The sequence below is a fragment of the Macaca fascicularis genome, chromosome 10, assembly GCF_037993035.2.
Source record: "Macaca fascicularis isolate 582-1 chromosome 10, T2T-MFA8v1.1".
Taxonomy (NCBI): Eukaryota; Metazoa; Chordata; class Mammalia; order Primates; family Cercopithecidae; genus Macaca; species Macaca fascicularis.
In genome coordinates, this window is record NC_088384.1 from 93,749,322 (window position 1) to 93,765,888 (window position 16,567).

Below are 16,567 nucleotides of genomic sequence, written 5' to 3' on the forward strand. Positions count from 1 at the left end.
TCTGGGAAGATACACGAGACCAGGCCTGTCTGATTCCAGAACTTACACACAAGAGGCCAGAGCTAAGGCTGGGAAGGTGGGCAGGGACCACAGTCCAGAGGGCTTATTGACAGATGGAGGTATGGGGCTCTGTCTGCAGGGTAATGAGGAGCCATGGGAGGATTCTCAGCACCTGGCAGCATGGCTGGCACCAAGAGCAACCCAGGAGAAGCTAGATCCCACTGGCAAGCGTGGGCCCTACGACCTCATATTGGCAGGGTGTGGGGGCTGCCCATCACCCCCCTGCCCTGCCGCTTCTCCAAAGCCCAGGTCTGGAGGCTGGCAGCAGGGTGCTGCCCATGACAACTGCAGCGCGCATCCTTCAGCGTGACATTGGCACATCACTGGGGGAGTGGAGGGTGACAGAGCACCATTCCGGGCGGTAATGGCTCCAGCGCCGGGAGGAAAATGACATAAATAATATCCCATTAGAGGCGCCGAGCAGCTCCGCTGAGTGCCTTGTTTTGCTGGCAACATTATGGGCTTCATAAACAGACTCATTCATTTTCCAGTCCTTGCTCTGGTGGATGGCGGATGGGGGGGCTGCCAGGGAAGGTAACTGGGGGCTGCAGAGGCAGTGAGGGGCAGGAATAGCACAGTCCACCTCTCCAAGCCTCAACTCGCATGCCTCCCGCTTGGGCCACCAGACCTGTCAGCCCTGTCCACCTCTAGACTTTTGCCCACACGCCCTGCCTCTGCCTGGAACGCGCTCTCCCCAGCTCAGTCTTGGGAAACCACACTACTTCTTTCAAGGACTAACTCAGGTTGCTCCTTGGTGCTAAGTGCTCCATACAGCTTTCCTTAATTTCCAATCCTTATTTTTATTTTATTTTATTTTTATTATTATTTTTGAGATGGAGTCTCACTCTGTCGCCCAGGCTGGAGTGCAGTGGTGCAATCTCAGCTCACTGCAAGCTCCACCTCCCGGGTTCATGCCGTTCTCCTGCTTCACCCTCCCCAGCAGCTGGGACTACAGGCACACATCACCATGCCCAGCTATTTTTTTTGTATTTTTAGTAGAGACAGGGTTTCACCCTGTTAGACAGGATGGTCTCTATCTCCTGACCTTGTGATCCGGCCACTTCAGCCTCCAAAGTGCCGGGATTACAGGCGTGAGCCACCGTGCCCAGCCCCCAATCCTTATTTTTCAATTTTATTTTGAAATAGGGCCTCTATTACTCAGGCTGGAGTGCAGTGATGCAATCACAGCTCACTGCAGCCTCTACCTCCTAGGCTCAGGTGATCCTTCCACTTCAGCCTCCCAAGTAACTGGGACTACAGGCACATAACACTATGCCTGGTTAAGTTTTGTATTTTTAGTAGAGCTGAGTTTCATCATGTCGCCCAGGTTGGTCTCCAACTCCTAAGCTCAAGCAATCCACCCTCCTTGGCCTCATAAGGTGCTGGGACTACAGGCATGAGCCACCATACCCGGCCCATTCCCCATGGCCTCGAGGCTCCCTTAGCTCTGGTGAGACAGCCTGGCACACTGGAGGGCGTCCTGGAGACAGAAAACTCTGGATTCAAATTCTGAGCTGGCAGTTGTAAGTCTGGTGACCTTGGGTTAGTCTTTGAATCTCTCTGAGCCTCAGTTTCCTCTTGTGAAAGAATATCTTGTGAGGGTATCTTACAGGCTTGTCATGAGAAGTGTCTTTTAGGCTTGTCTGGAACACAGTTGATTTTCATCAATAATTGTTCTTCTTGTCCCTTCACTATGTAGACATTTGAGTTCTCCTCTCCCCAAAGGGACCACTGATTTTCTTGTGTCTGTCCCTCCTGGAGTCTAGTCCTGGGTTCCATGCATGGCAGGTATTGAAGGCAGGTTTGCGGGTGCAGTGAGAGGAGCTCTGGGTCGAGAATATGGGGCCCGGGTCTTGTCCCAGCTTGAACATTGATGAGCTGTGTGACCTTGGGTCAGTCCCTTTCCCTCTCTGGGCCTCTTTTTCTGCAAGGGTTAAGACAAAAGGTTAAATAAAAGGACATCTGTGGCCCTACTCAGCTACAACTTAGAGGACCTCAGGCTAGTACCCCATCCCTCCACCTGTCAGGAGGCGGGCTCTGGATTTCAAATCAGAGAGAATCAGGCTAGGATCCTGCTCTGCTGTGTGGCCTTGGGCAAGAACAGAACATCTCTGAATCTCAGTTTACTTGTCTGAAAAATAGAGATAATAAAGCCAGCATTACAGGATGGTTATAGTAACTTAGTGAAATTATTGATCAGTGGTATTCACTGAACACTTACTATGTGCCAGGGACTATTCACTGTTGGGGATACAATGGTGAACAAGATAAGGATTCTTCTCCCCCTTCCCAGAGCTTATATTTAAGTGAGAGAGAGAGAGAGAGAGAGAGAGAGAGAGAGAGAGAGAGAAAATCAGCCATCACAAAAATAACTATATAATTACCAACTGTAATTATATATATATTATAACATATATATATATTATAACATATAAAGAAAAAGTAGGCTAGGCATGATGGCTCACACCTGTAATTCCAGCACTTTGGGAGGCCACGGTGGGAGAATCGCTTGAACCCAGGAGTGTGAGCCCAGGAGTGCTAGACCAGCGTGGGCAACATGCGGAGACCCCGTCTTTACAAAAACTAAAAAATTAGCTGGCTATGGTAGTTCACACCTGTAGTCCCAGTTACACGGGAGGCTGAGGTGGGCAGATCGCTTAAGTTGGGGAGATGGAGGCTGCAGCGAGCTGCGATCATGCCACTGCACTCCAGCCTGGGAAACAGAGTAGGACCTTGTATAAAATAAAATAAAATAAAATAAAATATAAAATAAAATGAAATGGAAATACAGGGTCCTGACCTAGTTAGTTACGGAGGGCTTCCTGGAGAGGTGGCACATAAGCTGAGATCTTGTTCTGGTTATTTATTGCTGTATAACAAATGAACCTAGTAGCTTAAAACTACAATTTTTGTTGATGCTTGTGGTTTCTGTGGATCAGGGGTTCAGAGGGGCTCTGCTGTGCAGCTCTGACTCAGGGTCTCTCATGAGGTTTCAGTTAGATGACGGCTGGAGCCGGAGCAGCTGGAAGCTGCTGGGCATCTCTTTCCCCTCTCTGTAGGTGATCTCAGGGATTCTCCATGTGGTCTATCTGTAGAGGCTGGCTTGGGCCTCCTCGTAGCATGGCATCCTCAGGACAGTCATGCTGCTTACATGTAGCTTAGGGCTCCAGAGCCAATGTCCTTGACCTCCTTCCAGAAGTGTCCCAGTGTCACTTACATGACATCCTATTGGCCACAAACAAGTGATAGCCTGCCCCAAATCAAGGGCAGGGAACATGGGCCCCACCTCTCCCCAGGGCGAGTCTCAAGGTCATATTTTATAAAGAACACGTAGGATAAAACATGCTGTTGTGACTATCTTTGCAAAATATACCCTTCCATAGAGCTGAAGGGTGAGTAGGGATTAAATAGGCAGAGAAGAGAGTTCCAGGCAGAGAGACAGCTGACACAAAGGCCCTGGGGCGGAAGAGAATGTGTGGCTTTGTACTGAGGAAGCACTCAGGGACACAGCAGTGAGTAAGACAACAACCCATAACGTTTGGAGCTTCCATTCTAGTGGGAGAGACAGACAATATACACACAAAGAAACAACACAATTTCAGGTTGCGATCAGTCCCAGAAAGGGAATACGCTGGGGGCCATGACAGAGTGAGATTGGGAGCTGGAGTAGTACTTCAGGCTGGCAAGACCTTTCTGAGCGGGCGGCAATTGAGCTGAGAGCGGCAGATGAGAGGTAGCTGGCTAGCCACGTAAAGGGCTGGGGAAGAGTGTTCACATCCGAGGGAACAGCATGTGCAAAGGCCAAGAGGTGGAAAAGGGATGGGTGGCGTGGTTGAAACTTGGTATGCAAGGGGGCTGGCAGGTGTGACATGAGGATGGACAGGGCGGGAGAGGCTAGATTTTGCAGGGCCCTGGCAAGGAGTTTGGACTTATTTATAAGTGTGACAGGGAGTTATTAGAGGGTTTTAAGCAGGAGAGTGCAGTGATCTCATTTTGTAACAGAGATCCTCTGGCTGCCGTGGCGCTGACTTCTGGGCGTGATGCCAGACTTCCGTTCCTGGCAGTACCATGAATGTGCTGTGTGACCAGAGGCTAGTCACTTAACCTCTCTGAACTGTAAAATGTGAAGAATGGAATATAGTGGGCAGGAAGGAGGGAGCCCAGGGAGAAGGCTGTAGCATCATCCAGGCAGAGATGCTGGTGGCCTGGACCAGGGTGGTTGCGGTAGAGTTGTTGGTAAGAAATGGGTAGGATCATGACAGACTGGGAGGTAGAATGGACAGAACCTTGTGATTGGATGTGGAGCATGAGAAGGAGGAAAGCACGGCCTCCAGGTTTCTGGCAAAGCTTAATCTTATTTTACAGCTCAGAGAGGTTAAGTGACTAATCTGTGATCACACAGCACATCCACGGTACCCAGAATTTAGTGCCACCCTCTGGGCCAGTCTTGGGCCTGGGGATGGTACTGATATTGTGCCCTTGGCCCTTCTCTCTGTGTCTCCCCTGCCCTACCCTTCCCATCACCCCCCCTCTTTCCTCCCAGGATGCTGGTGGCTCCGGCTGACGCAGTCCCTGCAGGTGTGCCTCGCCAAGCTGTCGGTGTGATGAACAGCTTCCCTTGGCTGAGCAGATAACAGTACACACACAGGTCAGGGGGGGCCCATGTAGCCCATCCATCAGGCCTGGGAGTGAGCAGAGGGCTGGCACACCCTCATGCCTGTTATCTGCCACAAATGTGTTTTTCCCCCAAGGTTAACAGGAAGAGCGACGGCCAGGCGTCTGACATCAGCAGGGCTGGTGATCGCAGGAGCCGGCCAGACTCTCCCTCCTTTTCTCTCCCTCAGTGTCTGAAGAGTCCTGGGTGTGGAGACGGTGAAGACGCTTAGAGCCTCAGAACTCTTCAAGTCTTGGTCACTGAATCTTTGAAACTTAGATGTGTACAATCCTCCATTCCTTGAGGCAGCACTGAGCGGTGGTTAAAAGCAGGGACTCTGGATCCCGCCTAGCCTGCTTGAGTTCAGATCCCAGTTCTGCCACTTATTAGCTGTGTTATCTAAGGCAAACACCTCAGCATCTCTGTGCCTCATATGAGGGTGGTCATAGTGTCTAGACCACGGGTGGCTGTGGGGATTATAGGAGATAATCTTTGTATCTAAAGTGCTTAGAACAATGCCCGGCACAGAGCATGTTGCTCATAGTGGTAGATACAGAGTTCTTAAAGACACAGAATCTTCAAGTCTAAGTCTTAGAGACACGGAACTTTAAAACCTTTGAATCTTCTTAGGGCCACAGATTTTCAGAATCTTACTATTTTAGATGATTATAGTCACACCCGCAGTGGTGGCTGCTGGGGCTTTAACCTTCCATAATCTCTGTTACATCTTTCTCATTTCTTTCACATGGGCAATAGCTAGTTTCTCAATCTTATGTAAAATGTTCTGCAAATATGGTGGCAAGCCCACCTTCTAGCCAGATTGTGGGCCCCACATAGAAATTCTAGAGAATCTACTGCACAGCACCTCACAGTCTCTGTAAATATGTTTATCTAACTATCCACCCAGTCCATCCATCCATCCATCCATGCATCCCCTCATCTATCCATCCTGTCATCCATCCATCTATCCACTCATTCCATCCATCGCATTCTCACATCTATCAATCAACCTACTGTCTAGCCATCTATATGCATTTTCCCATCCTTCCATCCATCCATCCATCCGTCCATCCATCCACCCATCCATCCATATATACATACATTCTTCTATCTATCCATCTTTTCATCCACCCACTGATACATACTTTCGTCATCCATCTGTCCATCCATTCATCCATATTTGCTCATCTCTCCCCTCCATCCATCTATCCACCCGTTTCTCTCTCTCTCCTTCCTTCTTTCTTCCTTTTTAAAATTTTCTCATCCATCCATCTATCTGTTATCTATTCACCCAACACTTATTCACTTACTGAGTATCTATTGAATACAAGGTGCTGGATTGGGCTATAAAAGGAGGTCTATGCATTGGCATCAGTTTCTGTCTTCCCTGAGCTTCCAGTCCAGTAGGCCAGAGAAGACCCAAACGCAAACCAGACAACGCGAGCTTGGCTCTATTCAGCAGAGATAAAAAGCCATGCTGAGTGACAGAAAGGGAATTCCCCTTTCTGCTGGGGGTCCGGGCGGCTTCATAGCAGAGGTGGTATTTCATCAGGATCTCGAAAGACCCTGTCTTGATGACATTACAAGTGTCTTCATCTTTCAGGGGACCAGGAAGAGAAGTCTGGGGAGCCTTAAACACCATCTGGTCCACCTGGACGACCGCTGCGAGGAGGTTTACTTCTGTTTCTTTTTTTTTTTAATTTTAAAATATTTTTCATTTTGGTTTAGCGAAGGGGACCAAACGAAAGGAGGTTACCTTTAAATATCATGTGAAGAAATGCTGCAATCTCTTCTTGCACACCTCCAGGGCTGAAAAGCTCACTACCAGACAAGGAGAAAGACCTCTAGAACTCTACTGTGCTCCAGGAACTGAAAGGCACAAAGGGCTCTGTTTGATCTTCTGACCCCCAGGAACCGTCCATTACTGTTATCTTGGGGGTGGGGATGGTAGGAATAGTGCTTCAGACCCAGTGTGTCTGGCTCACATCCCAGCTTCCCAGTCATGAACTGTATGACCTGGAACAGGTTACTTCACCTCCCAAGGACTCAGTTTACTCATCCATAGTATGGGGATGGCAATTAGAATACCTCTCATGGGATTGTTACAAGGATCAAATGAGCTAACACATTCATGATGCTGAGTGAGTGTTTGTGAAATTATTGCTATTGCTGTTTTAGGTGGCTGTATTAGTCAGGGTTGCATCAGGCAGCTCAGTGGAGAGCATGAATACAGGGAAATCGTGATAGTGGTTTGGAAGAGTTGAAAGTGCGTGGCTGGAGATTATCAATAGCAGAAAAAATGCTATGGACCATATTCACCATTTGTCGAAGGCATCCTCTTTGGACTAGTGAGTGCTGCACAAGTAAACAGGATGCTGTGAGGGAAAGAACCCCAAGACTGGAGGAACAAAGACAGGAGTGATTTTTTTTTCAAGACAGGTCTCCCTGTGTCACCCAGGCTGGAGTGCAGTGGCATGATCATAGTTCATTGCTGCCTCCACCTCCAGGTTCAGGCGATCCTCTCACCTCAGCCTCCTGAGCAGCTGGGATTATAGGTGTGCACCATGCACCACCATGCCCTGCTAGTTTTGTGTATTTTTTGTAGAGATGGGGTTTCTCCATATGCCCAGGCTGGTCTCGAACTCCTGGGCTCAAGCAATCCTCCTACCTTGGCCTCCCAAAGTGCTGGGATTACAGGCGTGAGCCTCCATAACTGGTCAAAAGAGGAAGCAATGTTACAAGAAAGAATCCAGGAGCTGGGGCTGCCTAGAAGGAGCTGGAAGCACAGAGGGAGAGGCTGCCTTTCCAAAGACTAGAAACCAGGGAGGAGATGCAGCTAGTGGAGACCTTGCCCTGAGTAGAGGGAGCAGAAAAATACCCTGCTTCTCCCTCCCTCCTGCCCTGCAGTCTCTATGCGCTATTATCTAGGGAGACAAATCAAAGACAAGGAGGCCTGCCCTCCCAGCTTGCAGAGCCCAGAGGATCATTTTGTAGGGTATGTTCCTCACGATCCTATTCTGCAAGATACTTCTTTAGAAAAAGGTTCTTAGGCAAATCAGGCTTGGAAATGCTGTAGGCAAGAACTCTGTCCCGCAGGTCTGCCAGGCATGTTACTACAGTGAAGACAAGCTGCAATCGTAGTTAAAAAGCCTAGGCTCTGTAGTCAGACTCAGTTCCCTCCTCTATCAAATGGGAATAGCAACAATATGTACTTTACAGGGCCATTCATTCATGTGTTAATTTATTCCTTAACTGAGTAGATACAGTGTGTCAGTCTCCAGGAATACGCTGGTGAGCAAGACAGACAGGGTGTCAGTCCTCAAGAAGCTTACGTTCTAGAGGGATATAAGCTAATGAGGTAATGAATGTAAAGTGTTTAGCACACTGCCTGGAATATAGTAAACGCCCAATAGATGCTACCTTTAAAGGCTCTGAGAAGTCCTGCAATGGATACATCTTAAATCCAGGACTTTCCAAACATATCTGGCCAAGAAATCTGCCTCTTTTCCTCCCATAGTACCCTATTCCTATGTGGCAGCACTCACTCATCCAAAGAACATATTTTAGAAATGCTAGATGGGCAGATGTGGTCTATACACACACTTATACACAGAGACACACGAAGATGCAAATATCAGCTACTTCTGGTAGCTAATGAAATATTAATAGGACTTTGAAGAAATGGGAATAGCTCATCTCTTGTTTCATTTTAAAATGACCACAGTTTGTATAAATCTTGTCTTGGAGGGTAGTAAGTGGAATTCACTTTGATGAGTTTGTTCTGAAAAATAAGGAGTCATTAATTAATTGATCCACTCAACAAGCATTTACAGCAGGTTCGGTCATTCTTTGCTGCCTGCATGGCACTGGGGAGACAGTCATTTTTTTTTTTTTTTTTTTTTTTGAGACGAAGTCTTGATCTGTCACCCAGGCTGGAGTGCAGTGGCCAGATCTCAGCTCACTGCAAGCTCCGCCTCCCGGGTTTACGCCATTCTCCTGCCTCAGCCTCCCGAGTAGCTGGGACTACAGGCGCCCGCCACTAGTTTTTTGTATTTTTTAGTAGAGACGGGGTTTCACCGGGTTAGCCAGGATGGTCTCGATCTCCTGACCTTGTGATCCGCCCGTCTCAGCCTCCCAAAGTGCTGGGATTACAGGCTTGAGCCACCGCGCCCGGCCGGGACACAGTGATTCTAAAGCAATCTGTATCATCAAGATATGCCCCGTATATTGTGGCAGCCCTGCAAGAAGCTGCCTATGACCATCTGGGAGGGCTTCCAGGAAGAGGCGCTCTCTGAGTTGAGTCTAAAAAGGTGAATGGAAGTTTAGACTGGAAAGGGAGCTCTATAGGTATGGGTGTTCACTGTTCTTGGCCCTGACTCCTTGGGGTCAGAGTCAATTTTAGGTCCAAGAAGGGAGAAGATGGTCTGACCCCCATTGGTTTCTTCTCTACTTGTGTTGGGGGCTTGAGGGGTCATGAAAGGAGCACTGGGCTGGGAGTCAAGCAGCCATGGGAGCCAGTCCAGTGTCTCTTATCCACTACCATGTGACCCTGAGTAACTCACTCCCTCTCTACAAGCCTCAGCCTTCTCATCAGTGAATTGGGGCTGGCAGAGATTACCTCACTGGGCTGTTGTGAAGAGCAGGGGAGGCGATGGATGAGGAAGTACTCTGTAAGCTGCTGAGTGCTGTACACTGCAAAGCTCTATGTATATGCAACACATTGGCTGCATGTCTTGGCTCAAGACCCGGTTCGCAGTAGGGGCAGAAAGAATTGTTGAACCAAATTCTTCCGCCACCTTTTGGGCTCTGTTCCTCTGTCTCTTGAAATCGTTTTGGTCTTCCCAGGTCCCTTATTAATATACCAACACTCTGAAAGGTGTTAATCCTTATTAGCTAATATCTTAGTGCTGGCACTTTCATTAGCAGTTAACACCTTTAGTTAGCAGCTAACTCCGTAACGGGAATCACCTGGCATTCATCTGCGAGAAGAACTTTCAGGAATGGGGCCAGGAGGGGCTCTTGGTGGTTTTGGAGCACAGGGGGGCCATGAGAGAAGAAAAGATCGTCCAGGAGAGACATCTCTGACAGAGCTATTTTGCCAAAGGAAAATTCCATTGCCTGTCCACTAGACTGAGACCCCTAGAGAATGGTACCCTGAATCATCTCTGCTGCCTTGTCTAGCAGAGAGGCTTTGGGCAAACTACTTAACCATTATAAGCCTCAGGTTACTCCTCTATTAAATGGGGATACTCAACCATACAGTGTTGGGTCATCATGGCTAATGTCATGTTTCTCAAATTTGCTGTGTATTTGCAGGTGGTACATAAAATTTTCATTTTAAGAGTGAAACATTTTTTATCCATCAACTTAAATAAACTTATGCCGGGTATCAAACGACCTTCCCTCAAATCTCAAGGATTTTCAACAATAAGGATTTATTTTTGGCACATGCTACTTGGCCATCAGGTAGCTTTGGGTCTGCCTTGATTCTGCTCCACGTTGTCATTCTGGGAACCAATTTGAAGGGGTGGCCCTGCCTAGAACATGCTAGTAACATGGCAGCAGAAGGATCAACAGCAGAACCCCACAATGACTCTTAAAGCTTCCATTCAGAGGTGGCATCCAACAGTTCTGCTCACATTTCATTGGCCAAAGCAAGTCACATGGCCAGATCTGATGGTGATGAGGTTGGGAAGCATACACCTTTGCAGGGAGGGACCTGGTAAGGAGGGGCCATGAGTATTGTTGAATAATAATACAATCTAGTGCAGTACTGATTTTCACGTATATTAGAAAACTAGGCCAGACGTGGTGACTCAAGCCTGTAATCCCAGAACTTTGGGAGGCTGAGGCGGGTGGATTACCTGAGGTCAGGAGTTTGAGACCAGCCTTGTCAACGTGGAGAAACCCCTGTCTCTACTAAAAATACAAAAATTAACTGGGTGTGGTGGTGCACACCTGTAATCACAGCTACTTGGGAAGTTGAGACATGAGGATTGCTTGAACCTGGGAGGCAGAGGTTGCAGTGAGATGAGGTAGAGCCACTGCACTCCAGCCTGGGCAACAGAGTGAGACTCTGTCTAACTAAGGGGCATGGTGGCTCACGCCTGTAATTCCAGCACTTTGGGAGGCCAAGGCAGGAGAATCGTTTGAGTCCAGAAGTTTGAGACCAGCCTGGCCAACATGGTGAAACCCCATCTCTACTAAAAATACAAAAATTAGCTGGGTGTGGTGGTGGACACCTGAAGTTCCAGCTACATGGGAGGCTGAGGCAGGAGAATCACTTGAACATGGGAGGCAGAGGTTGTAGTGAGCTGAGATTTTGCCACTGTGCTCCAGCCTGGGCAACAGAGTGAGATGCTGTCTCAAAAAAAGAAAATGACTGTCCATATATACAGTACACATATAGAGAGAGAGCAAGAGAGAGAGAGGATGATAAAACAAATGTGGCAGAATGCATACAATTGGCAGGCCTGGGTAAAGGAGTATATGGACATTCTTTGCAACTTTCTTGCAAAGTTTGAAATCATTTTAAAATAAAAGGTTCCTTGTGGATAATGATAATGGAGAAAAAAAATCCCCAAGAAATAAAATAAGTTAAGTTCCATATATATATTTCGTATCTAACCATGATGTCATGGATCTGATTTCTTTTTTTTTTTTTTTTTTGAGATGGAATCTTGCTCTGTCACCCAGGCTGGAGGGCAGTGGCGCGATCTCGACTCACTGCAACCTCCACCTCCTGGGTGCAATTGATTCTCCTGCCTCAACTTCCAGAGCAGCTGAGATTCCAGGCATGTGCCACCATGCCCGGCTAATTTTTGTATTTTTAGGCAGACGTGGTTTCGCCATGTTGGCCAGTCTTTTCTGGAAGGCCTGGCCTCAGGTGATCCGTCTGCCTCAGCCTCCCAAAGTGCTAGGGTTGCAGACGGATCTGATTTCTTAAGGTGAGGCAAAGGTAGAGAGAATTAAAACTAGCTGAGCTAATTTAAAGAATATTAAACAACAGAAGCCAGCTGCAAGTGGGACTTACACCTCCCATGAGGCATTTGATGTTCCTCACACTTCATCAGGAGTCCTTTGGCGGGCAGCCCCCTTCTCATTCTTTCATTCCATACCCCCTTATTGAGCACCTACTGTGTGCTAGGCACCTGTTGGGCACTGAGGAGACAATAGTGAATGATATGAGGCAGACACAGGTCCTCCCTGGAGAGGCTCACAGTCTCATGGAGGTGTTGGGGTGGGAAGACACCCAGTGAGTGATCTAGGGAGCCCGGTGCCAGCTGCTGTTGTCCCTGTGGGGAGAGACAGGCTGTGTAGTGTCTCACCATGGGCACTGGTGAGGGAACCATCACATGCTATGCTTCCTAACAAGGGACAGTTGTGTCACTGGGTCTAAATAACAGTGTCTCTGTGTGAGCAGGGGGCTGGCAGTGGATAGGCAAAGTCACAGTACACACTGCACACCTTCCTGGATGCTTATTTGTTGCCGAAATTTGTTGTCATGGGGGCTGGAGAACTTATTGTTTTTATATTAATAGAAACAGAAGGACTGGGAAGGGGCACAAGAGCATGTTTTAGGATGATTAAAATGTTCACTTTCTTAGGCTGGGCACGGTGGCTCATGCCCGTAATCTCAGCACTTTGGGAGGCCAAGGTGGGTGGATCGCTTGAGGTCAGGAGTTCAAGACCAGCCTGGCCAAAAAGGTGAAATCTCATCTCTACTAAAAATACAAAAATTAGCTGGGCATGGTGGCAGGCACCTGTAATCCCAGCTACTCGGGAGGCTGAGGCAGGAGAATTGCTTGAACCTGGGAGGCAGAGTTTGCGGTGAGCTGAGATTGCACCACTGCACTCCAGCCTGGGTAATAGAGTGAGACTGTCTCAAAAAATTTTTCAAAAGCTTATTTTCTTGATCAGCGTGGCAGTTACATGGTTGTATAAATTTCAAAACTCACTGAAATGTACACTTTAAATGGATGAGTTTTACCATACGTAAATTACACTCCAATAAAGTCGATTTCAAGATAATTTTTTACAGGAGTATGAAAATTATACATTATTTTGGAGAGGCTCAGAGAAGTTGAGTAACTTGCTCAGGATCACAAAACTACTGACGGGAGGTGCAGGAAAAGAGACCTGGGTATGCCTGACCCCAGAATTAACTACAATTGGCACATGCCTTTCATAAAAAAAAAAAAAAAAAGCCACTTCCATTTTGAAAAGCAACATTCTCAAACAGCATAATCTACCACAGGCATAAAGATTTTGGAATTAGAAGGGAATTAAGTGACCCCAGAGTTCTGTCTCCTTCTTCCTCTGCCCAATGACACACATAGATGCCCTGCCCTTGTCTTTGGCCTTGATTGACCTCTGGGTCAAGCCCTTGAGAGTCACCCTGGACACTTGCATCTACTCTTCTTCTTTTTTTTTTTTTTGAGATGGAGTCTTGCTCTGTCTCCCAGGCTGGAGTGCTGGGATTACAGGTGTGAGCCACGGCGCCCAGCCCACTTCCATCTATTGTTGTATTCTTGTACCAGTCAAGCCTCCCTCACTCTCAGCCTCTGTCTCCTCTTTTCTGCCCTGGCCCTGGGGTTTCAGAGGCTCGGCCCACCTTGTCCTACCCTAGCTAAACATCCTTGTGTCACCCTTGCTGTTTATTCTTCCACAGTCTGGGAGACCAGGAGGGGACCCTTTGTTCTGGGTGGGAAGCAGGACCAGTTGAGAGGGTTTGCCATTGACCTACTTTATAGGTGAATAAAGAAGGCTCAGAGAGGTAGAGGACCTGCCTAAGGTTACACACTTTGCACGGGATAGAGCCTGAACCCACCCAGATCTGTCTGATTCCAGATCCCGGGCCCTTACCCAGGAAGACAGGAGGAGGCCAAGTCATGAGGCTGAAGGTTGGGTGGGGGGAAGGCAGAGGGTGTGATAAGTCTCTTCCAAACTCCCTTCATTCCAGAATCAGCTCTGTCAACGGCTTAGAAAACCCCAGTCCCTGAAGGGACAGGCTGCCAGGGCCTCTTGCCGAGTGACTGCAGACCACATTTTTCTTAATCTTAATTGAAAACTGCTCAAGTAGAAAAATCATTTCACTGCTTCATCTCAGAAAGGAAAAGAAGAAGGGAGAAGGGAGGGCTTGGGTTGGGGGATGGAGGATTTAGCCAGAGAGGAAAGGCCGTGGCTATCCAGGGCTTGGTCCCTACTTGCCCAGGGCCTGCCACCGGGCCTTGCCCCATTGGGCCTCCTTGAGCCCCAGGGCCTGGGGGGCGGGGTCTGCCAGGCTGCTGATGCTGTCAGTTATAAGTACGATGGTCACACCATACACCTCGCAGACCCTCGGCCGGGCTCCCAGGACAATGAAACACCGTCAGATGCAGGGCTAGGAACGAGGGGCTTCTAGTTCTTCCCTGCCTCCTCTTCCTCTTTCATTCATTCCTTCCCTCCTTCAACCAATATTTATTGAGCATCTGAAATGTGTCTGCTACTGTTCCAGAACATACAAATAGCCCCTGCCCTCCTGGAATGCACTGTCTAGCAGGGAAGGCGAATGATCAGATAAATAGAGAAAAACACACTGAATTTAGCTCCCAAGAAACGGGGACAGTGGGGTGAGCAATTATTCTATAGGCACGGATGGGAATTGTGATTTAGGCTGAGCACTCAGGGAGGGTCTCCTGGAGGAAGCGGTATTTCAGCAAAGGCACAAAGGTGGGTAGGAGTTATCCAGGCAAAGGCAGAGGTGGGGTCAGTGGTGGGCGTGGGATGGCATCCCCAGGGCAGAGGGAGGTGCTGGAGAGGCTAGACTCTTAAGCAAGACTGATTGGGTTCAAATTCCAGTTTTGTCACTAGCCAGCTGAGTGATCCTGGAACAAGTTAACTAACCTCTCTGTGCCTTAATTTTCTCATTTGTAAACACAGGATTATTGTGAGGATTAAGTGGGTTTACATACATAATATGCTACAATGGTGCCTGGACAGGCTGTTTAGCTAAGCAAGCAAACAAAAAGCCCCAGCACGTGCAAAGCCACTAGGGCAGGGAACTGCAAAGTGAGTCATTGAAGTCAACAAAGGAACAGGCTTTAGCTCAGGGCAAACAGACTGGGTACACCCGGTGGAAATCCATGCTGTGCCCCAGAAAAAATGGAGGCTAAAATCCTGTGTCTGCCGGGTAGTGATAGCAAACCTGCGTTGGTACCTTCTACCCCTCTCTTCATGGCATCCCTGTAACCTTGGGAAGAATCCTTGCTTATCCTCACTTTACAGATGAGCACACTGAGGCCCAGAGAGGCCAAGTGACTAGTCCAAGGTCACACAGCTGGGGCTGAGCCCAGGTTGGCTACCTCCAGAGCCCAAGTCTCTTGTCACTGTGCTCTACTGCCTCAATTCCAAGATGTGACAGAAATGGCATCTTATCTAGGTTTGACTATTTGTTGAGCACAGGCTGTGTGTTGCATCCTGGGTTACACATGCCACACAGGAAGCAATTTCTAAGATGCAGCCGAGGTAGGGCAGTCATACAATACTTTTCCTGAACTGAATCACTTTGGACAGTGAAAGTGGCACTCTTCCAGGACGGCATGTGTCAAATGGAACCCAGGGTCACCCCAAGCCTGGGGCAGGTGATCAACAGCATGGAATCAGGTAGACCTGGCTGGCTTAGTGCCCTTGGGCAAGTCACTTAACTTCTCTGAACCTGTTTCTCCATATGGGGGTAACAATCCCTAGCTCCTGGAATTGTGAAGATCAAATGAGACAATGGGATGACAGATGGCGATACTGAGCCGGGTACCTGGCATGGAGTAGGCCTTCAGTGAATGGTCGACATTATTATGTAATACACAATCAGTGGATTTCCCTCTGTCTCTGTCTCTTTACCCATGTCCCTGTTTCTCAGGTTTTCCCCTCCAATTCCCTTACCCCTTCCAGGACCCAGGTCTAATCTGATTTGCTGTGTGTCCTTGGGCAAAAATCTCTTCCATTCTCTGGGCCTGCTCTCTCCACCCAGCTAGAATGCTTCAACGAGTCTGCTGGGGTCCCACCTCTCCCCCTTCCTCTCTTGGCTGGCCTTGCTGTCCCGCCATCCATCCCCAGGCTCATTTTACAGGTCAGTTCCCTTTAATGAGCAGGGCTTGGAGCCTTTTCCCTCGCAAAATGGAAACTGCGGGTTCATCAAAATCTCATTAACCTCCATTTTTCTGGTGGCCCTGCAGGGGTCAGGCCTGTCTCAGGATGGGGGTGCCACCTCCCAGTGGGCCAGGGTCCAGGGCTGTCTGGGGCTGGGGTTGGGTGAGGCTACTGGTTTGCTGGTTTCAGACAATATTCAGGCCGCAGCGTCCAGCCCTGCCACCTGGGGGGAAGAGGAAACAGGGGGCCTTCGGCACTTTAATTTGAAAACTTGCCATGGGACCAAGGGATTTTGGGAGCAGAGGAGAATGGCTGGCTTCCAGTGAATTAATGTTTTGCTTGTAACTGGCAATTTTCTCCACTTTCATGTAACCTGGCTCTTCTTCTTCTTCTTCTTCTTTCATTTGATCTTACTTGGAAGGGTAATGTGGCCTACCTACCACTGTCTCCTCCATCATGGTCCGAATTTTTCATCTAGGGCTTGTCTAAGCCTGGCCCTGCTCATGTGCGTGGTCTCTGGAGGAGCTTGGTAGTGAGGGTTTACCTGCAGGATTCTGGGATCCTCTTACTAACCAGAGGGCCGTGGGAAATTTGCTTAGGCTCTCTTAGCCTCACTTACCTCCACTATTCTGAGAATAAAATGAGATAATGTATTTAGTGCCTGGCAAACACTTTGAAAAACATGGTAGCAGTTTCTTCTAACCTTAAATGTGTACTTACCATTTA